The following is a 23,204-nucleotide window of genomic DNA, read 5'->3' on the forward strand; positions in this document are numbered from 1 at the left end:
TCTCCCTGCTTAATGATTTTGATTGGATGTTCAGCACTTTTATCTGTGATAATTTACTATTCATAGTACAGTGATGGAGTATTCATTATGTTACCCACATCCAGCTGTAAATGGATTTATATATCATCAAGGACAGCACCTCAACCAGATCATTTAACATAAAAATACCTTGCAGTTATTTGGAGGCACAAATTACCATCAGTTTGAATAAAATAAATTAAAATAAATACAAAGTTTTGTGTCTCGTTTTATTTCCGATGCCTGAATCCTTTTGGTGAGCCCCAAGAGAGTAAATTGTTCAATAATAAATCAAACATAGGTTAATCTCATTGTTTCAGTATGTCTAAATCCTAACTGATTGATTGACTGATTGATGGTTATTTATTTCATGTGCCAGCTTTCTTCTAATACTGAGACCCATGGCAGCTTACAACATGATTTATTAGCTAAAAACAACTAAATGAATAATCTTTTTGAAACAAAACACCAAAATAATAAAAAGAATACATTTTATGAATAAGGTGCCTCTGTTTTTACCTTCACTGTAAATTGCCATAAGTATTAAATGTTTTCCAAAGGGACCTCCCTCTCTTTCAAACGTCCTCTCTTTTTCACCCTGTATGTTATTATTTTTCAAATAATTTTTTTAAAAAATATATATATATGCAAAGGCCATTGTGGAGTTGTGTGTGTGTGTGTGCCTTCAAGTCATTCCTTACATGTGGAAACTCTAAGGTGAAACTATCACAAGGTTTTTCTTGGCAGAATTTGTTCAGAGAGGGTTTGTCATTGCCTTCATCTGAGGCTGAGAGAGTGTGACTTGTCCAAGGTCACCCACTAGGTTTCTATAGCTGATCTTCCAGTGCCCTACTCAAGCCACTAGACCACACTTGATCTACTACACAACAGAAAGTAATTGGATGAGAAGAATTGGAAGTATTATCATTTATGGGTCATTAAGCTTTCTCCCAAAACAAAAAACCATACATAAAAATGTTTGGAAAATGGAAACAGATAGAATTTTTCCAATCTTGGGGTCATTAAAAGCATGGAGGTTTGGGGAATAGCAGTCTTTTTTATTTCCAAGACAAAACCCAACTGTATATTCATCATTGTAGATTGCTTCCCCAATTCAGGTAATAGTTCTCAGAATAGCTGAATGTCTGGGGAAAAATGGAATGAAACACAAAACTGAACATATTTCACAGAATGGGAAAAGATACATTGCAGGCTTGCTTATTTCTTTTATTGGGAATTTGCTACACTCTGTGCTTCCAAAAACTGAAACATATGATATTGAGCCACCTTTTTGTACCCTTGGCAGTGTTAAAAATGGGAAATTGTACGTGTTTGGAAAGAGAAGGCTAATATGGCTTCATTTAGGCTAAGTTAAAACAGCCTAGCAATTTGAGTTAAAGAGACTTTCTTCTAGAAAAACCTAGGATATTTAGGTTTTTTTCCTGGCAAGTGTTAAGAGCGTTCTGAGAGTGAGGAATGTGGAAGGAATCTTTAGAAGGCCAGTTTAAATACCTGGCTTAGAAGCATAATCAAAACATCTGCTAGGAATGTTGGGTAGGTGGAAAGTTATTGTGACACATGCACAATGTATGACTGACCTGGCAACTTTTACATCACGCTATTTGAGAACTAAGATTAGGGCCTCCATTCTATTCAGAGTCTATTCTATCTGGGTGTAGACAGAAATAGGTTTCTTTCAATAAATTTTCAATAAAGTTGGATCTTGATTCAGTTCTTTTCCGTGTGCAACTTTGGGAATATATGTTATTAAACAGTGCCCTCCTCACATTCTGTTTTGTATTAGCCAGAGTAAATCTAGTACAACTCTTTCAGAGCTGGCCAATGGTCTTTTGTCATTGACTGGATGTTAGTTACCACATTACCTTTCTCCTCATTCTGGGTATGAACTGGCATCCAACATTCATTATTATTACTGTAGAAATACAGTTGGCCCTTCCCTTATGCAGGGGATCCTTTCCGGACTCCGCTGCGTAAGGGAAATACAGCGTAAACTCAAGCCCCATTAGAAACAATGAGGCTCGTTCCCATGGCACACACTTGGCAAGCCACAGGGCATGCACCACAGGCACGCACCCCATTGTTTCTTCTGGGGCACGGGAGAAGCCTTTCCAGCATATGCTGGAAGCCACGTATAGCACGCTCACGTATGACACAAGCACGCTGTATTTATAACAAGAAGAAAGTGGCTTTCTCATTGAGTACTTTTTATTGAATATTTGACCCTTCAGCATATAAAGTACTGGTGCTTTTCCTTACAGTCAAACAAAAAACTGAAATCTGCTGGATCTCCTCCACATCTTTCTTGTTGATGTTTTTTTATTTATTTATGGTGACCATAAGGTGAACCTATCATGGGATTTTTCTGAGGTTGAGAGTATGTGACCTGTCCAAGGGGCATGGTCTTCAATGTCCATCTTCAGTTTACCACTGCCTCCTTTCTTGAATCCTGAAGTTTCTCATAAAATGTAAAGGTAAAGTAGAATGATGTTCAATAGGTGAGAGATGGGTTCCTCTTGTTACTTTCTATTTCTCTCACATTCAGATTTTTTCTCTCTCCAATGGTGGTTCCAGTGTCAATGAGGTAGTGAAATCACTTTGGATTTTAGTCCAAATTTTAAATGAGCTAGCCAAGGAGCTGAATTTTTTTGTGTCACAGGTTAAGCATCTTGGGATTCAGAGATTTATCCTGTGCTGGACTGGGTTACACTACTCCTGAAATCTCAGGTTTGCAGCTTGGGTGTGCTCTTGGATTTGGCTCTGAGCCTGGATGTCCAGGTTGCAGCCAGGAGTGTATTTGCACAGTTAAAACTATTGCATCAGCAGTGCCCATTCCTTGAGAAGTTGGATCTGCGTATGGTGACACATGTCTTAATTGCATTCCATTTGGATTATGGTAACACACTCTATTATTGTTGTTGTTGTCTTTTGACAGAGAGAAAGGGTGAAAATAAAGCTTATTATTTAATATTTATTTATTTATTATTTAATAATATATAGTCCTAAAGGGAATCAGAGCGGCTTCACAACATTAAAAAAACAGTACAATTAAACATAGAAAAAAGGACATTGAAAAGGAATTAAGTTATTACAATATTAAAACAGATAGTTATTAAAAGAATAAAACACATTTTAAAAAGATAAAACTATATATAATTAAACTGTATCAAAACTTTTTGAAATGGTACAACATGGGACTGCCTTTGGAAACTATTTGGAAACTTCAGCAAGGCCAAAATGCTGCAGCCAGTCTCTTGACTGAGGCTGGCTACAGAGATTATGCGCCTCCTTTGATGAAACAGTTGCACTGGCTAACAGTGCATTTCCAGGCAGAATTCAAAGTACTGATTTTGATTTGTAAATCACTTGGTTCAAAATTATCTGAAGGATTGTATCTTCCTATACAAGCCAGCCCAAGTATTATGTTTGAGGGCTGTCTTCACAGGTGTAGTTGGTAGGGATTTAGGAGAGAGCCTTCTCTGTAGCTGTTCCCAGGCTATGAAACTCCCTTCCACAAAATTGGTCCCCTCCCAGGTCTATTTTTGTCAGCAGGTGAAGACATTCTGATTTAGGCAGGCTTGTTAAGTGTGAATTTTACTTGTGTAGTGTGTGTGTGATTGGTGTATTGCTTTTAATGCTTTAATGTTTTTTTTAAAAAAATATTGAAATGGTTTTAGGTATGTTGTGTTTTTCACTGTTATGTTTCAATGGCCCGTTCTGCACGGGCGGAAAGTATGTGCGTGGCACGTACTAGGGTTAGAAAGAGGCATCCTTTCTGGATGCCCCTAACCCTAGTACGCACTGAGCATGTACAAAATGGCGGCACCCGTTCTACATGGGTGCCATTTTGGCGTAGCGGACGCTTAGCGTCCGCACATCTCGGCAACATTATGATGCTGCAAGTGCACCATTAGCGCCTTGCGGTGTCATAGGGGTGCCACAAGAAGAAGCTGCATTTTGCAGCTTCTTTTTGTTGCACGGAGGAGTTGCGCAGATTGGCTGCTGGGGCTCCTCCGCGCAGCAAATGACAGCGCAGGCAGACTGCCCTTTTTGAGCGGTCTGTAAAGTGTCAATATTAGTATTTTTTAATTTTTTTTAACTTTTGTATTTAACGTTTTAGTTGTATTCATTTTAAATTACTATAAGCTTCTTTGAACCCCAGTTTGCGAGAAAGGTGGGATATAAATCCAATAAATAAATAAATCCAGGACAAATATCTGGGGCAGTTTTATTATTCCACTGATCTTGGAGGCCTCAGCCCTGGTTCCCTCCATTCCATTTATGAAGAAATAAAAATGAAATCCTCACTGTTGAAATGAACTGAATAGGTATAGCTATTCAAAGAATAGAGAGAGGTTACAGTTCTAATTTTGTGGAACACTGATGGCTGAATGTGTTGAAATTCAGAACCAGACTAAGCCAATATTGACATGGTACAGACTGCCCCACGTCAATGACCCCCCCTTTTAGCTCTGGGTTGGGGGCAGGGCAGCCTCACCATCAGCCTTGCGGCCCCGATCTGAAGACTTTAAAAACAGACAATTCATCAGTGGTTCAAAGTAAAAATGAGGTAGAGAAAGAAGCTTATTTTGCAGCAATAACAATTATTTTTTTATATTTAAAAAGAGAAAAAGATAGCAGCAGAAACCAACAGAACAGTTTATAGTCAATGCAAGCTGCTTCTCAAAGTAAAGGGTTGCGGGCAATCTGGAAGCTAAACCTCTTCTCCTAACCAATCCTGGTGGGTAGGGTTAGAGGGGTGTAGCTAAGCTTAAGGGGTTTGCAGACTAAAATACACACTTGGATTTTCTCATCCTCCAATGTGGACAAGGTGACTGGAGAAGATCACTCACAGAGAGAGAGAGAGAGAGAGAGAGATTGAAGAGATGACAGGTTAAAGAAAAAGAGAGATTATCTCTGTCTGTATGTATTTTAAAGGTCTTCCTAGTTTGAGGAGAAGAGTGAAAGGAATGCCTCTGGGTGGAGCAGACATGACCTCAGCACATGCTTGCAAAAGGACAGACGTGAAGTGCTCTCCAGCATCTGATAGTGGCTCTTAACTAGTCTGGCTAGGATTGAACAATGGGGTTATGTACACAGGACAAAGCCAATCAAATACAGTCGGCCCTTCTTATACACAGATTTTTATACACAAATTCAAGCATACACAGTTTGAAAATGTTCCAAAAAAGTATAAATTTCAAATATCAAACCTTGATTTTCCATTTTTTATAAGGGACACCATTTTTTTTTTTTTTTGTCTTTATATTTAAGGGGACTTGAGCGTACATGGATTTTGTTATATACAGGGGATCTTGGAACCAAACCCCAGCATATAACAAGGGTCCACTGCTGTATAGATTTTTACTCCCTTTGAAATTCAGTTTGTCAGACTTTCTGAAGGCAGAACAATACCTCACCATGGGCAGTATCCCAAACTGAGCCAATTTGGCAGGGTATCCAATTAGCAGAGGTGGACAAGACAGTCAAACACTGATCACTCTGAATCAAAATCATTTCCTTGTCAGCAGCAGGGGAGGGTATTTCCAGTCTTGTAGTTTAAAATGAGGCTTGGCTTTTCCAAGATGGACAATGAGGCCAGGGCATAGCCTTTGTTTGTTCATGATAAATTCTTTAGATTCTGGTGACAGCTTTCTTGTCTCGTGTATCAAAGTCTAACATTCATATTTATTGAGCATAACTGTCAACAATGGTTCCTGGCTCAAATTTCTGTCTCTATACCATATTCATGTAGTCTCAAAGCCATTCCCCAAATATCTGCTCTTAAAAGTGGCATGAGTATTGTGAGATCCAGCCACAGGAAAATGACAGTCCAATGCTTCAATAACAAATGGATCAACCCTCATTTTTTAAATTTATTTAGTTGGTTATTAAACTCTGCCTTTCTACCAGGATGGAATCCAAGCTAGATGATCAGTGAAGGTTTTCTAGGATGGGTTGGATTTCAGACCCACATCCATAAAATTCAAATGCAATCTTGTGTGCACAGATGGGTTGCTGTAATGTCCTATGTGGCACTTCCTCACTTTACACTTGCCCCACATTTTACATGTTAGGTACACAACATGAAGATATAAAGTAGATGGAGCTTATGACATCTTATGCCTTCTATGTCAGGGGCCAGTGAATCCACTCCTTATTTTGTTTGGGCACAATGAGGCATTCTCAGAATTGTAAAACTGTGGTTTGAAGCTGTCCCTTTACTCAGTGCAAATGATCCAGAACTGGCGTCAATGGTGTTTGGTCTTGCCCCGGGGCCTGGCCCAACACTGAATCTGGACTTGGTGTGGCTAATGGGCAACACCTTCAGCTTGGTCAGTCAACTTGATTGTCTCAGCTTGCTCTATCAAAATTCTCTATTCCCTTTGCCTGGAGCCCTGCAAATTCAATAAAAAGAAAATGAGATAGCAACATTTATATATAATATAACTCAATAAGGAAAAAGTAGTGGTTTGCTGTATATCTCTGCAGGTACTTGTCTAGAATTCCCAGCTGCACAATATCTTGTTGTAAAACTTAATTTGACTTTCACTTGTATTTACTACTCAACATATGCCTGGTAGCATTTAGACTTATGAGCTCATGCTTGAGCCTTATAAAAATAGCAATTCAGTTGAACTGAACAGGGTTTATTCATTTTTATTATGATGATAAGAATAATCACGCTTTTTTGTATCTGTTGTCTTGAGGGTTTCTACTCTGCTTCTTTGTGAATACCTCTGTCAAGGGCCTTCACAACTCTTCATCGTGAGGCTTCTGACAAGCAGTTAACATCTTCAGAAGAGTTCTTCATAACCAAGGCTAAAGAAGCACAAATCTATAAAAACATTTATGTTAACAATATCCAGAAGATACTTGTATGGTAGTCAAGGCTTTCTGAAATCTACAGGAACAATCAGGGCCATTACAATCAACTTTATGAAGCAATCCTTGTGAAAAATTTAATAAGAAGCAAGTGGCTGAATTAGATCAAAGTCAAGGCTAGCCCAAGATTTGTCTCCATGAACAAAAGCTGCCCAGAGTGGTAGTTGAAAATTATGCCAGCATCTTGCTGTTGTATCTTGTCCCCCCAGGACATGCCACTTGAGAGGCAGCCAATTCACAATGGGGTGTGTATAGGCAACAATGTTCTGCTCACACAGGTGTATGTGTACTCTTCTGCCCCTACCAGAAGATAGTTTCAAATGGCTGGAGAGTGTTCCTCAAACCACTCAGTAGCCAGGGGAGAAAAAGAGGCACCCAGGTGACATCCAGCTGCAGGTTATGTTAGTGTATATCACAAAGATACACAAAGACAAGACTCTCTGTGTCCATCAGTGATCAGTCAGATGCTTTTGGAACCTCAAGAGGAAAGTGATGCCCACACCCATCCCTGTGTCATTCATTTAGTCATTCATTTTTATATTCCATACTACATCACAAGATCTCAGGATGACAAACATAAACTTAGGTTAAAAATAATTTAAAATCATTCTAAGTAAAAACAGTGAGGATTAGTTTAAATGGTTTTGTTGTTGTGTGCCTTCAAGTAATTTCCAATTTATGACGACCCTAAGGTGAACCTCTACTGGGGTTTTCTTAGCAACATTTGTTCAGAGGGGGCTTGCCACTGCCACTCTCTGGGGCTGAGAGAGTGTGACTTGCCTAAGGTTGTGTAGTGGATTTCCATAGCTGAACAGGGATTCGAACCCTGGTCTCCAAAGTTGCAGTCCAACACTCAAACCACTATGTCATATTGGCTTTCAGTGTAATTGGTATGAAACATATTTAAGAAATATGCCAGTTGAAACAGTTTAAAATGTGGATGGAATAGTCACATTTCCCATCATTCCTTCAGCTTCAGCCCAAGATTTTTTGCTGCATAAGGTGGGACAGCAGATGGTGTTCTCTAATATCTACCCCTATAGAAAATATAATAATTCTGGGAAAGTAGAAGGCAGTAGGAAGTAGGCCAAGAGGAAGACTGAATTACAGATGGATAGACTCAGTCAAGGAAACCACAGCCCTGAATTTGCAAGACCTGAGCAGAGCTGTCAATAACAGGGTATCTTGACAGTTTCTCATGTATAAGGTTGTCATAAGATAAACCCAACAGGACAGCAAATGATGATGATGATGACAATGAGGATGTCAATGAGAATGTTACTGTAAGCCAATGAATTTTTTTCTATAAAAGACTTGGAGAAACGAGTGATTTAAATAAATAATTGTTAGTCTTTAAAGTGTGGGATAGAAAATCCCAGAAGAACCTTTCCTCATTCCTGCCAAGAAAAATATAAGAGCATGAGGGGATTTTTTTTCAAACATTTGTAATTTGCTGTTTATGCCTTGGGTCCACTTTGGGAGAAAAATGACATAATTGAAATGAATAAATAAATAAACAATAAAAAATAAGAAAGAATTTGCTGCTTTATGACAACATTGCAAATTTGTTGTGTGGGTTGTGTTCCTCAAGGGAGGTGTTAAGGCTTAACTTCTTTTGTGGCTGGGCTACAGAGGCAAAGTGGGGGATCAGAATTCAGCATTTGGGGACATTAGTGGGCAAGGAAGTGCTAAGGATTCACAAAATCTTGGCTGGAATTCAGTATGGGATGCAGGTTTACATAAGTGGGAAATAGAATTGAGCAGTTTTGCAATGTCCATATTCTGCACAGGACTGCTGTGATGTTACTACATAAAGTAACCAATATACATCAGACACTAATGTGCATTAGAGAGTCCTGATGTGCAATGATAGAGCCCAATTGGGACACTCTTGCCAATGCCCTGATCTTCATCTTCGCAATTCACTAGGCAATTTCCATAGCATCTCTGCTATGTGTAAAGTTATACAATATAGAATGGAATATAAAATCACAGCTATGGCTTCTTTGTTTGTTAGTTTGGTTAAGAATATATATCTTCAGGAGTTTAGCAGTGACTACATCTATTTATTAAACATTGGTGTGCTCCTAATAATTTCATCACCACGAGTCCTGTGAGGATTTTCATAGATGCCAGCATTTTGTCCTCCCCAGTTCCTGTAACAATATGGCATCATGATGAAAAGCTCATGAGGACAGTCAACAAATGGAAGGAACAGTGGAATAAGAAGGTTATTTATGGAAAATCTCACCTCTTAATTAGCCATCTCATTAACAGGTGGCAAAATTAGGTCACTCTTTTTGGTGGGCAGTCTTAATCTAAACTTTGAAGGTTTAGATCCAGGGTACTGGACCTATTTGGGGAATAAGATGCACTAGTTTTGTTATACTATAATTTTGGATTACAGTAACTCCCAGAATGGATTCACTACACCATTAGATACCCACCTCCACTAGACTGAGCTGAAATATTTTGGCTAGGGACAGGGAGGCATGTGGACCTTCTCTCCTTTTTCTTCTTCTTCATTCTTTTCTTTCTTTCTACTTTTTTCTAAATATCACATGTTGTGCAGTGATATTATTTTTTAAAAAATAAAGAAATGGTTGAAAATCACAGCAGAATGCTTACCTTCTTAATAACATAATTATCAAAGTTGCACTGCTAGCAATCGTTTTTAACAGCCAAGAACAGGGGAAAGCACTTTCTACCACACACATCAAACAGTGTTTTTTCAAAAGAGATAGAATTATGAACAAGCGTAGTAAGCCCCCCAGACGAAACAAGCGCAGGAGCAAGGTGCTAGGTGTCTTACACATGGCGAAGTTTTTCCTCATGGACATCACTAGACATGTTCCTCTGAGTGGAGTGCAGCCATATTCAGTTCAAGCTGCAGAAGTAGAGTGGCACATGTGGTGGCACTGCAGATGGATGCACACTCTGCAATGATGTGCTGTGCATTCATGCTCACTGATGTATGTTAATTGTAATTCTCTTTTTAAAATGTATTGTTTGGCTAAATCCGCACTGCAGAAATAATCCAGTTTGTCTCTGCTTTAACTTCTCAGTTGCTCAGCAATATAGAATTATGGAAGTTATGTTTTGCTGCGGCACCAGAGCTCTCTGACAAAGAAGGCTAAATATCTCACAAAACATTCCCCAGAATTCCATAGCATTTAGCCATGGCAGATAAAATGGTGTCAAACTGGAATATTTTTGCAGTGTAGACACAGCCATAGTTGACACTATATTAAGCACCTTAACAACTGCTACAATCTGGAAGAAAATGAGAACCAATCCCATGGCAATAAAGAAGACAGGCTATAAGTTTAGAAAATTGCTCAGGCTATTGGAATCATGTTGTGATTTATCTAAGGGCATTTTCCTTTTGTGAATCCTTTTAGAAGTAAGAGGGGAAAAACAGGAGTTCGCTTTCATGCACACCCTCTATTTGCTTAATTTTTATCTTCTCCAACATTTTTTTCAACTACAACAGCAGGTGAGTTTTCTCTAAAACAGACCATTGCTTGAAAGCCCACACATTTACAGGCTGCTATGCATTAAAATGAGCTTAGCAAAGGAGAGAAGAAGCCTGCTAAATTAAATTTCAACAAGGCTGTACAAATCAGACAAGTCCAGTTGTCAATTCTACTTTGGAAATGAGCAGTTCCACCTCTGGGGCATAATTACTATTGGGCAGATGTATTCCATTCTGTTTTAACTGAACAAATGTTCTGCTCTGTGTATTCTCCCCTGTTTTAATTGAGGAGAAATAACTTATTATCTGAAAGTAATGGTCATTACCAAAAGTCAACAGTTAAATATTCCTTTCTTCAGTTAATGATCCTGAAGAAGCTTTGAGCAAGCAACGTGTTTCATGGTCATTACTGTACATCATAACAAAAGAAGGAAGGGAAGACTGAAGAAATGTGACACGTAAGACACAGTTTCACATTTCAACCAACACTTTTTATCAATACTCACTGGAGAGAAGAGGAGAGGACTTTAAGGACTTTTCCCCCAGGGACATCATGCATAGGTGTTTCTCTTTTATTTATTTAGGTATTTATATCCCACCCTTCAGCCTTAATGGCTCTCAGGGCGGCTTACAATTATTATTTTTAATCAGACAGTTCCCTGCCCTCAGGCTTACAATCTAAAAGACACGAAACAAAAGGAGAAGGGAATGGTGGAGGGAAAGGGGATGAGGTCCAGTGGTTCTTCTCTCCCTCTGAGGCCTGGACCAAGGCAGATGGACTGGAGGGAGGGCTCTTCTTTCTTTTGATGCTAGATGCTTCCAAGCCAGGTTAGAGAAAGTGGGGTGCTCAGTTTGAAAAGTGAGCAGGCATAACAAATCTGGACGAATGAAAAGAACCACTATGATATTTTCATCTGGAAATAAACAAGCAAACTCTTGAAACAAACTTGAAAAACAGGAGAAGATGGACTGATTGGCCAAAAACCATAGCTGGATGGAAGAATGCAACTTAAATACAACCTACTTCTCACAGATAGAGAGCATGAAGACAAGCTGTATTACTGTGGAAATGGAATGGCCAAAAGGTATGTTTACATTGTTCTCTCATACATTCACTGAAACAGAAGAAAATTATAAAGAAGCTAACAAGAACCATACAAAAGTAGATCCAAAGCAAAGGGGTAAAAATGAAAGAAGGCAATATGAGCGCATTCTCTCCAAATAAGAATCCCTGCAAACCTCTCCACCATTACATTTTCCTCCAGTCCTCAAATTTCAAGCATTGAAGTAACTTAAAAGAAGAGTCGAGCAATGTAAATACAATTTAGATATCCAAGGAAACGGACAGGGAAAGTTACCCAGGAATAGCAAACACAGCGAATACAAGAGTACTAGGTGCTCCATACTATGGAATCCTGGATTTTGCAGTTTGTTATGGCACAAGAGCTCTCTGACAGAGAAGGTTAAATATCTCACAAAACTACAAATCCCAGAATTCCACAGCACTGAGCCAGAGCAGTTAAAATGGTGTCCAACGGCATTATTTCTGCAATGCAGATGCAGCCTTAGAAATTAAATACAGGGATTTTAGCTATCATTAATGCAGCCATCCCATTCGTAGAGAAGACAGAGCTGAATGTTCTATCTCTTTCTCTCTCTCTGGCACACACAAGTGTACATGTGCATGTGTGTGTGTGTGTGCGCGCACACACACACACACACACAACTCTTAAGCATCAGTTGCTGACACTCAATTACCTTAAACGAATAAACATTACACAAACATTATGTAAACAGCAGAAATGTAAAGTGACCTTAAAGGAGACTGAATACATTTTGAAATAGTATTTTTAAAAAAATGCAATATAGGCCCATTTTGTCTCACACTTCCTATGTCTATAGTTTTCCTTCATGCTTGTGACTTGTTAAAAAGCTATGATATAAGTAAATTTGTTTGCAGTGTGTGAAAATCCTTGGATACGATGCATTACTAGCAGAATCAGATGAGCAGGAGTTCAGCACAAAAAACTAGGTCTGGAATAGAGCTCCCAGGTTTTCCCAGCCAATATTTGTGTTCTTTTCTTGAAAATTTTGTAACAATAATCCAGGAATATAGTTATGTCTGCAAAACAGCTTTCATGAAAAATTGTGTGTATATGTTTTCAAAAATCCCCATTAAAAATGAACTGTTCTTTAACAGTTCATTGACTTTATTAGTAAATTACCTGATATAAATGTTTTTAACCACATTTTAGGCACTAGATATCTGTACATCAACCATCAATGCTTGTTATGAATATTGATAGCTGGGCCCTGATAGGTGGACGCTGGTTGAATATTCAAAATTGTAGAAGGTTTTTTAATGCATAAAATAATTTTTAATGTCGTCTATATACATTGCACATACTTTTGCTGGTGTTCTTCACAGACAGACAGAGATATATGGAAAAGATCACCAAGAGTAAGTATCTGCAACTCCCTCCCTCCCTCTCTCTCTCTCTCTCTGTCTCCCTCTGTGTATGTATTATTGTTGTTGTTGTTCTGTGCCTTCATGTCATTACTGACTTATGGCAACCCTAAGACAAAACTATCATGGGGTTTTCTGGGGCTGAGATTGTGTGACTTGCCCAAGATCACCTAGTGGTTTTCCATGGCCAAGTGAGGAATCGAACCCTGATTTCTAGAGTTATAGTCCAATGTTTAAACTGCTACACCACATTGACTCTGTGTGTGTGTGTGTGTGTGTGTGTGTGTGTGTGTGTGTGTGTGTTTCTCTATCTCACATCACTTTTCCTGTCTGGCTGCTTTTGGTTCCCTTACTCTTTCTTTGCTCTCTGAAAGTTTACCAATTCACAAAAGTCAATTTCCCTTGCAAGCCATACTCCCATTTCTCTGAACTGATACTGACAGTCAATACATGTCCATCAACCTGTAGAAAAGCACCAAAATCTTCACAAATAATTTAAGGGCTTCCAAAAGTGCAAGTACTGTTCTTTCAGTTTCATCTTTGTGCTTACATCTGCACACAAAGCCAAATCTCTCAAGACTTTACCCACTGTCAAAAGCATCTAATAATTTGCCCTTTCTCAGGTAAACTACTTGTCTAAGGAGATGCATTTCATGAAAGCACCTAAGCTGTCGAAGGCTGATCTCTGTGTCCTGTCTCTCCAGTCTCTTCCCAGGAAGGTCATATTTGTTGGCATTTTTTCCCCTCTGATGGAGCAAAGAATCAGAGAACGCTGTATCTGAAGCGCTTGCTTACTTCTCAGGAAAAGAAAAATCTTTATGTGGCTGCTACAAAGAGAATAGTTTATTTTTTTTCTGAGTGCCAAAGGGAGGGGGGGACAAGAAAGAAAGAAATAAGAGAAAGAATAAGCCAAAATAATTTTTTTGACTACTTACCTTTTATGACAAACTGTCACATAGCAGATACCAGGGAGAAAATATTTAGATATTCACTCTGTATAATCCCTTTAAGGAAAGACACACATGCAGGTGCGCACACACACACACACACGCACGTCTTGGTAAAATAAGAGCATGTTTGTTTCTTCAAGAGAAAGCAACCTGAACTGAAAGCAGAGAAACAATAAAAACACTTCTTTGAAAGTGCCCTCTGGCTTCTGGAACACAAAGAAGATCAGTCAAGGCAGGAGGCCTCTAAAAAATTGCATTGGACAACTGCCACAGGCAAGAAGGATCCACACCAATCCAGAGATCACCCCAGCAACATGATGCCCTTCTGCAATTTTGATATTATAGTTTGTAACCTTGGGCTTCATTTGAGTGTTTGCCAGCTTTCTTGAATCAAATGAAGCATTATTTCTCTCTTTCCTAGGTTTTTTTAAATATTAATTTTGTAAACAGTCATTAGGGCTATGAAAATATTTCACCATCACAGATTCTGGTTGAGATGGGCCAAGAGGTCATTCTCCAGTCCCTTCGATGGATCTTGTTAATATCACAGACTGAAGTCCAGGTGTTTGTTTTAATGTGGGTTATTTTTATCAATTTACATAAAATATAAGTGTTGTAAAACATTTGTTTCTGTTTAAAACTTGTGTACAAACACACACCTAGAGAGCAGAGAGCACAACCAGGCAGGCTGACTGGATAAGAAAGACACAAACAATTTATCCAATGCTATGATTTTTACTATTTCATTCTACAAGGAAACAACCAAATATTTTCTTCTTTTTTCTTTTACTATCTTGCTTTTTTAATAATCATTGCTATGAACAGTTCGCTTCTCCTTTATTATGCCATCTACCTGGCCAATCAGATAAATTTTATGACAAAGTTCTGATAGAGGGTAGATATTCTAATGTGACCATGTTGGTTGCCAATTTTTGTGTCTTTAGTAATTAAGATTGGCGAGAAGGAAAACCCCTATAATTGGCTAGAGTATCAGAAACATTTTTATTGATTATGTTAACTTTATTGTGATTACAGAGTGTTAAACTCTATCTTGCTTAATAATGTATAATTTTGGTTTGCTTGTATTGATGGGTCTATGGACTGCAATAATAAATATTGATTTATTGATATGTCACTAACAATAATGCAGGAAAACAAACACCACTAGGCTTTAATCCCTTTCTTAGTCTCAACTAAAGTAGGCCTATTTAATAACTGGAATTTATATAAAGACTGACTGACTTACTGACTTATATTTCCATTCATTCAATGGATATACTCTTGTTGACACTAAAAACTAGAGGATTTAGGATACAGGATAAAGCACCTGACGTGATTTGTTCTTCTTGATGTTGCTGCTGCTGCCACTGCATATCTTCAGATTGTTTCTAACCCTAAAATAAACCTATCATGTTGTCTTCTTGGCAAGATTTTTTGAGATGGGTTTGCTATTTGCCATCCTCTGAGGCTGAGAGAGTGTGACTTGCCCAAGAGGGTTCCTGTGGCTGAGCTCTCACAGGCGGGGTATAAACCGCCGCTTTGTGGCGCTCCCCCGCCACCGCCATTTGCTCCATGCGGGAGCCGCAGCAGCCAAACCGCGCGACTCCCGCGCGGAGCAAAAAAGAAGCTCCATTTCGGAGCTTCTTCTTGCGGCGCCTCTATGACGTCGCGAGGCGCCTGGCGCGGACTCGCGACGTCATAGGCGTCGCGACACGTCTGGACGCTGTGTGTCCAGTACGTAAAGATGGCGGCGCCCATGTAGAAGGTGCGCCACCATCTTGTACGTATAGGATACGTACTAGGGTTAGGGGGGTGCGGAAGCCAGTGTGTCCCAGTTCAACATTCAGTTCACTGCACCATACTAGCTCTTACTAACCAATTCAAAATGAAAAAAGTACATTAGCTGGTTGCATTACTTGCTGTATCTCGTCAGACATATTGTAATAGCCAGAAATATTATATGCATGTATGTGCACACACACAAAACCATCTGGAACAAGAGATTTCTGCTATTTACATGTCCACTGCATATCTGTGGAATGACCCATTATTTATATGGTTATGTTTTATCAGAATGGAGCCCCCGTCTGCTTTAATTACAGGTTTGGTTCTCAAAACATAGCTGATAATGTCTTATGATATCTACATAATAAGGAGTCCCAGCACATCTTGAAAGCAGTCAGTGGAAACAAATAAAACTTAGACATGAAATTGTACCTGGAGCCAGAAAAATAACACTCAACCTGCTGTGAACATTTTCATCTCTTATCTCAGGTTTAAGATAAAACAGAAAAAGCAATGGCAATTGGAACAAGAGCTGAAGCAAACATGTAAAATCAAGTAAGTATATTCAGGAGGTTCAAATAAGTATATTCCAGTAAAATCAGGACACAATACCAAATCTTTATTTCAGCAATGCAGATGTGCTGCTGCCATCCAGAAACTGGATTTGGAAGCCTGTTTTTCCAGGCCTATTGTGACATCTGGCTTAAATATGAAAAATGTTTAAAATGATTAGGAAGATGACTAAAATGATAGTACCAGTTTGAGAGGTCACTAGAGCTTCATGCACAACTAATGCCAACGGATGATGTTGTCAATGGGTTTCAGCTGATAAAGTTATTAATTCTGTCTTTTTCTAGTGATTTCACCTACCTTTCTAGGTTTCCTAATTAACATGGAAGTTATGTAAATTAGTTCATTAGAATTCATTAAGATGTGTACCAGTGGTGATCCTGCACCAGGTGTCACCTGGTCTGTGGCCTCTGGGGGGTGGGACTTCTGGGGGCAGGACCTCCAGTAGGACTTCTGGGTGTGGGGAGTGCATGGGAGCAGCCATATGGGCCTGAGGCACAGCTGTGTGTCTGGAGGGTCACCCATGCGGTGACCCAGGAAGGTCATATTTGTTGGCATTTTTTCCCCTCTGATGGAGCAAAGAATCAGAGAACGCTGTATCTGAAGCGCTTGCTTACTTCTCAGGAAAAGAAAAATCTTTATGTGGCTGCTACAAAGAGAATAGTTTATTTTTTTTTCTTTTAAAAAAGTATAAATTTCAAATATCAAACCTTGATTTTCCATTTTTTATAAGAGACACCATTTTGCTATGTCATTATATTTAATGAGACTTGAGCATACACAGATTTCTTGTGCACTGCACTGTACTAGAATTGAAGAACATGGGTCAAATGGCATTGCTGTTAAGCAGACTAATCTGCAATATTTCATTGAGAAGACAGTGGAGAAAAGGAAGGAGGAGAGAAAATATTGTGGAGCCCAGGCAAAATAGTTGGGATTGTGCTGCAGAAAAACAGCAAACCTGGAAGGGGAAGAAAGGCAGGGGGAGAAGAAAATATAGTTGGGGTTGTGGGAAGAGTAGAATAGTGATGTTTGAGAAAGAAGCAAAAAGAAGAATTGGAGAAAAGTGAGTCTTGAAACTCACTTCTGAAAGGGAATGGTTTTGAGAAGAAGTGATTAGTTTGCTTAGCATAAAAACAATGCCACCAGGCAGCCATGCCCTTTCAGTATGGCTATCAAGGTCCTGTATGGAAGGATAATGTTTAGAGTCTTTCTGGGGAATGGAGGTGCATTGAAACTCTGTTCAGTAATTTCTCCTCCTCTACTCATTGTATTCTGGATTAATTACTATTGTATATTGTGGTATTACCTACAATTATAATATAATATTTTTATGTACCTTTCAGAAAGGTCTCCATCTTTCATGCAAAATCTGTGCTGTACCACTGCTCTCTGCAGGCCACACTTCTTGATTGGGAGGCAGAGAGTATGCATTGATTCAGTTCTGTAGAAAAACATTCTACATGTACTTAGAAACTCCCAAAAATTTCTAGTTAAGAATTCTCCCTGCTTTTATCCACTTGCAAATCCCTGCAGCTATGGATTTAAGGCTATGTTTGTGGTGGATCATTGTGCTCTAACTAAAATAAGTCACTTCTTATTAATTTTAACAAACGAAACATTTGAAGAGTGAGTGAAGTGTACATGTTGGTGGAGGTGGAAAGAAAAGAGAGATACACATGAATGACAAAATTAAGTGAAAATGTTATGAGATGCTTTGGGACAGCCTTCCTGAATCTGACAAGTTCCAGATATACTAGACTCCCATCTTTCCCAGGAAAAATCCTGTTATGGGCCATGTAAAGAGAGAAAACTTGAGAATGATTTCAAAGGATAAAGGAAGATATTTTGAAGACACCAGTAAGAAAATGTGCTCCCTTGTAGCCAACAGTGAGAACCTCTGTGCCATTCTATGTAATTTTGGCCTGTCCCAGTACTAACATTACGATCAAACAATAATAATAATAATATTTATTAAGTTAATCTATTTCACTTATTAGTATATATATTAATGAATTAATTTTACATTTTATACTATTTAACATTATCTTTTTAAAATCTTTTTATCAAACTTAAACACATCTGCAAACACTTTTTAAACATATATCTAAAAGCAACATACATACCAACAAAACTGCAAACCAAACAGAACAACAAAAACAAACGATACTAACACAAACAAACTATACTGACTTCCCATCCTCAAACTGATGGTTACAATGCACTATTACTAAATGTCTTTTATATCATATTATATTTATGCTTCTACAACATGTAACATTTAACATTATCAAATCAATTTTCAGACTTAATATTCCATGCTCTGGTGTGCTATATGCAAGTTACTGGAATCTTGTCTGGCTTAAGGCAAAGAGAGTTAAACCAGAAGTTGTAACGAAATTTTCCTCTGGTCCAGGGAAAATTACAGAACAAAATACTCCCCCAAAACTGGAAAGCATGTATTCACAATAGAAGAATAAAAGGAGACAAAGGGCCTCAACAGACCAGCATAAAGAGTCGGCAGGGGCAGAGTGGGAGTGTCGCAACCACACACCAGCCACCCGGACACCACCCCCATGCCACCTGCCTGAACAGATGGTGGGCGGTGTCTTTGGAAAAGCCTTTACATGCGCTGCATTGAAGAAGCGTCAAAAAACCGCTGCTGCTACCATGGCTAGGGCACCCTTTCCATGGCACAAAAAGGAGCCACTTTTTACAGCTCCTTTTTGCACCACAGAAATTCCAGTTCAGGTCCATGGTGTGTAATTGCCGTGGCCCCAATCCAGCAACAAAAGAGGCAGCTGCAGGCCACCCATTAGAGGTAGTATGTCCAGCCCCAAAGTCCCACATGATGTGTGATGGTCCCAAAAAATTATTTTTAAAAAAGCATGTGGGACTTTGTTTCCTTATATTCTTGTACCAGTAGTATGATTCTCAAATAATAGCAACTATTCACTGTTGACATAGGAAGAAAACAGCCAGACATAAGCATAAATATTTTTCAGGTAGAATGCCTTAGCTACAACTGGACATCCTGCATGTAGGAATAGATATACCGACAAGGAGATCACCAGGCAGGGCAGGTCAAGTACTCATTAGTATATTTCTTATGTCTTACAACATGAGAAAAGAGAAAATGGATTGGGAGAGTAGCAGCTTTGTCTGTGCCACTCGGCATGCTGTCGTAGCACTTCTGATCCCTTTCTGAAGGGAGATGGACATTGAATTTTGTCTCATTGGCAAAAGGCATGCTTTGACTATCATCAAAGAGAACAGAAGTGCTACGATGTCATGAGGAGCAGCACAGAGAAAGCTGCTACTCTCATTGCCCATTTTGCCTTTCTATTCTCATGTAGTAAATTACTTAGACATTACTATCTTTTTGTTAAGCTAAGTCATTGGTGATATCTCTTAAGCAAGCCTTTGTCTTTGGGAACATTTCTGAACTTAAGGGACTTTCCCCCCACCTCAAAATCGGCATGAAAGAGAGCATATGTGCCATGATGAGGCATTATTGGGGCAGAAGGTCAGCTTGTTATTCCATTTTTTGATCAGGAACTTCCCAAGAAGCTTCTTGTTTCCTGATTTTGAAGACCCATCACTGCTGAAATCACTGAAGACCAGTGGTGTCCTGCATCAGGTTGTCACCCAGTGGGGGGCAGGACTTGGGAGCAGAGCCAAAAGGGCCCACTTCCAACTCCCTGTCCCATTCAGCTTTACTTCAGAGTAAAGCTGTGCTGGGCAGGAAGGGGAATGCCTCTACCTCCCTGTCCTGCATGGCTTTACTCTAAAGTAAAGCCATGTGGAGCAGGGCCTGGGAGGCACAGAACCCTCTCCCTCCCTGTCCTGTATGACTTTTCCTCTAAAGTAAAGCCATGCAGGGCAGGGGCAGGGCCACTAGGCCCTCTACCTCCCTGTCATGTGTTGTGGCATACAACAGAGAGGTGGGGGCTGATCACTGGGTGTCACCCCCTTCTGTGGTGTAACATCCTTCAGTGGTGTCACCTGGTGTGGTCTTCACCCCCTAGACCCCCCTAATGATGCTATAGCTGAAGACTGGAATTCTAGCCTTACTTGAAATAACTTCCAGACCACTACCAGCCAGACCTAGCCAGATGATCACAGTTTATCATCCTTGAAGTTCTGGTTCAAAGCCCTTGGTTAGTTTATCCTTCGCTTCCCTTTGCTGTTCCAATTAGCAATACAGTGGTACCCCGGGTTACGAAATTAATTCGTTCCGCGGTTAATTTCGTAACCCGAAATACCTTCGTAAGCCGAATTCCCATAGGCGCTAATGGAAAAATAGCTCTCTGCTGCCCTCCGGTGGCGGAAAATAGCGCCGCGGTTTTTTCGTAACCCGAAGAAACCTTCGTAAGCCGAAGCAATAAATCCCTATGGGATTTTTTCGTATCCCGAAAAATTCGTAACCCGGCGCATTCGTATCCCGGGGTACCACTGTATACCACTCTAAACTTCTTCTCAAGAATGTCAAGCAAGACTCAGAAGAGGCAGTATTTGTTACCCTCTAAATTATTTTTCAGGGAGTTATTTCTGAGTCCATTCACTACCCTTCCTTCTCTGCTATGTAGGCATAAACTGGGTATTTGGAAGAGTGTGGCAAGGGTTCTGCTAAAGCAGAAATCAAATATGAACATGCTTTTGCTCCTCCACCTGTGTTTACTCATAGCATGCTATGTTATTTTGTTTTAAAAGTATGTGTTTAAATGACATTGTTTCTTATTATTACATTATGACATAAAATAAACACTGGTTGAGTATTGCTTAATAAAAGAATAACAAATGATTCCTGACATAATCACCTTTAAGCTTCCCCCTGACCTCATATGTTTTAATTATGCATAGAAGCCTGAAGAATGCCTGTGCTACAAGGAGCTCTTCATTACCTATAATTCCTATTTTATAACTTTTTTGTTTGATCTGTTCCTAGTTTCATTCTAGAGATATTCAGCAGCATAAATTATCATTCTCCTCGACCATCTGACTGCAGCTTTGAATATATAATGTATCCACCCATGTATATTATTTATGAAAGATTGATTATTCTTTCATCTAAATATTCTTTTTTATGCTGGGAAGCTAGCAGGTTTAACACTTTCCATAGCAGGTAACAGGTCATAGAGAGTTGCATGGAGAGCAAGGTAAGGAATTTAATAGGTTTCTCAAAATGAAACCAAATCCTACTGTAAACAAGACTACATTTTTCAAGATTTACCAGCTACATATATTTTAGAGTTGTTTTAATAATTTTTAGGCCAATCAGTATGTTTGATTGAATCCTACTCATGCAAACACAATGGGATCCTATCCTTAGAAATGAAATTGCACTAAGATCTCCATCGTAGCAGATCTGAGTCATGGGCCCTAATCTGGAATAAGATACAAGCTAGAAGTAGGCACTAGTGAACAGGAAAACAACCTGCAAACACACCAGTGCTCAGTCTACACTCAATTGAAATAATATTTCTCATGATTTTGTAGGGTTTTAAACTGTCTGGACAACTTCTGTGAAGAACAAAAGAAAGGTCCTCTGCAGCACATGGTCACCTTGCACATGTACTGTAGGTAGGAGCCAGCAAGGAGAATTATGATAGAGGGTGAAAGGAGCTAGTATCACCAAACATTTCACAGATGAAAACTGGGATGCACATGACCAAGCAATATCAGAGTGTGGCCAAAATGACAAGTTATTAATAAGGAAAAACACACAATCTAGGAGAGGCTGCAGCAGTTTGCTTTTGCTTACACCTATTGCAAAGGGGAAAATTCATCTTCACTCTCTTCTCCCCACCCTCTGCTGACTTAATGGCCTGCAGACTATTTCAGCACTTTTAACTCATTTTGTAGCAATGGAAGTAAACTGAAGACTAAAGGGAAAGCAGGAGGAGGAGGAGGAGGAGAGAAACTGGGTCATTTTAAAAATGGGATAGCAAAGAATTATTGGCGACTGCCCCATTTAAATTAGGAAAGTGGAAAGTATGAGCTAGCAGACTTGTCGCTTCTCTTCTTTCATAAGTGTTGAGTGTACCCAAATTAATAGCATCTGAATAGGGATAATTAGAAGCAATGTAAGAGAAGAATGAACTACATTTGAAGAGTGAATCACTGACCAAGGTTCTTTCTCTAAAACAAGAGCGTATTCCAGTGGGGAAAAACTGAGGACTGTAGTTTGAGACTCATAAAGATTTGTGGTCACTTTGTAAGATGTTTTCTCAAGAACCACCAGTCCCAGAGTTCCCTTTGTGTGCATTAGAGGGAGGGACAAAGCACTTAAATAATCTATTTATCCCAAGAATAATGATCACCAATGCTGCTGGTAGGATTTACAGCTCCTTCCCATGGTGAATAAATCTCTAGCATGTGTGTGCCCCCACAGACACACCATAAATACAAATCTGGCTATAAATACAAATCAAGCAGCTGAAATGTTGAGAAGGTTAAATGAAGACAATAAAAATAAGCTAAAGGACAGCAATCACTCCACTCTTTGTAGAAAAGAGATAAAGGGAGATTTCTGAAGTCTGGCTCGATGCAATAATTGAGGAAGCAGATGAGCCAAAACAACCTGAAAATAATTTCATTGCAGTGTTTCTAAAAACTGATTATAAAGAAAAGTTGTCAGATATTTTCAAATTCATGATTCTGCAATGAAGATTGGTAGAAGAAAACAGAAAAGAAAGCTTTGAACTAAACAGGTTTATTTACAACACATTTTCACTGGGATATTAAAGTTTTAAAAAGTCCAGATATCAAGAAGACAGTTGGTCCTTGCCAAATCCCCTGATTTGCTTCTCTCTTTGTAGCATTTCTACTCCAAAACTGTCTTGCTAAAGCCTCTCAAAGTGCTGCCCAACCTGCTGCTATAAATAGCCTTAAATATAGTATGATACCAAAGAGCAATGCAATGATTAAAGTCTTGTGGTGTCCCCCAAAATGGTATTAAAATTGTAGAAGGAGAGTCAAGGGACTGGAAATACCCCCAAACATCTACCTCTTCCTTGGCCTAGGTATACAAACC

Source organism: Sceloporus undulatus, chromosome 4 (genome assembly GCF_019175285.1).
Source record: "Sceloporus undulatus isolate JIND9_A2432 ecotype Alabama chromosome 4, SceUnd_v1.1, whole genome shotgun sequence".
Taxonomy (NCBI): Eukaryota; Metazoa; Chordata; class Lepidosauria; order Squamata; family Phrynosomatidae; genus Sceloporus; species Sceloporus undulatus.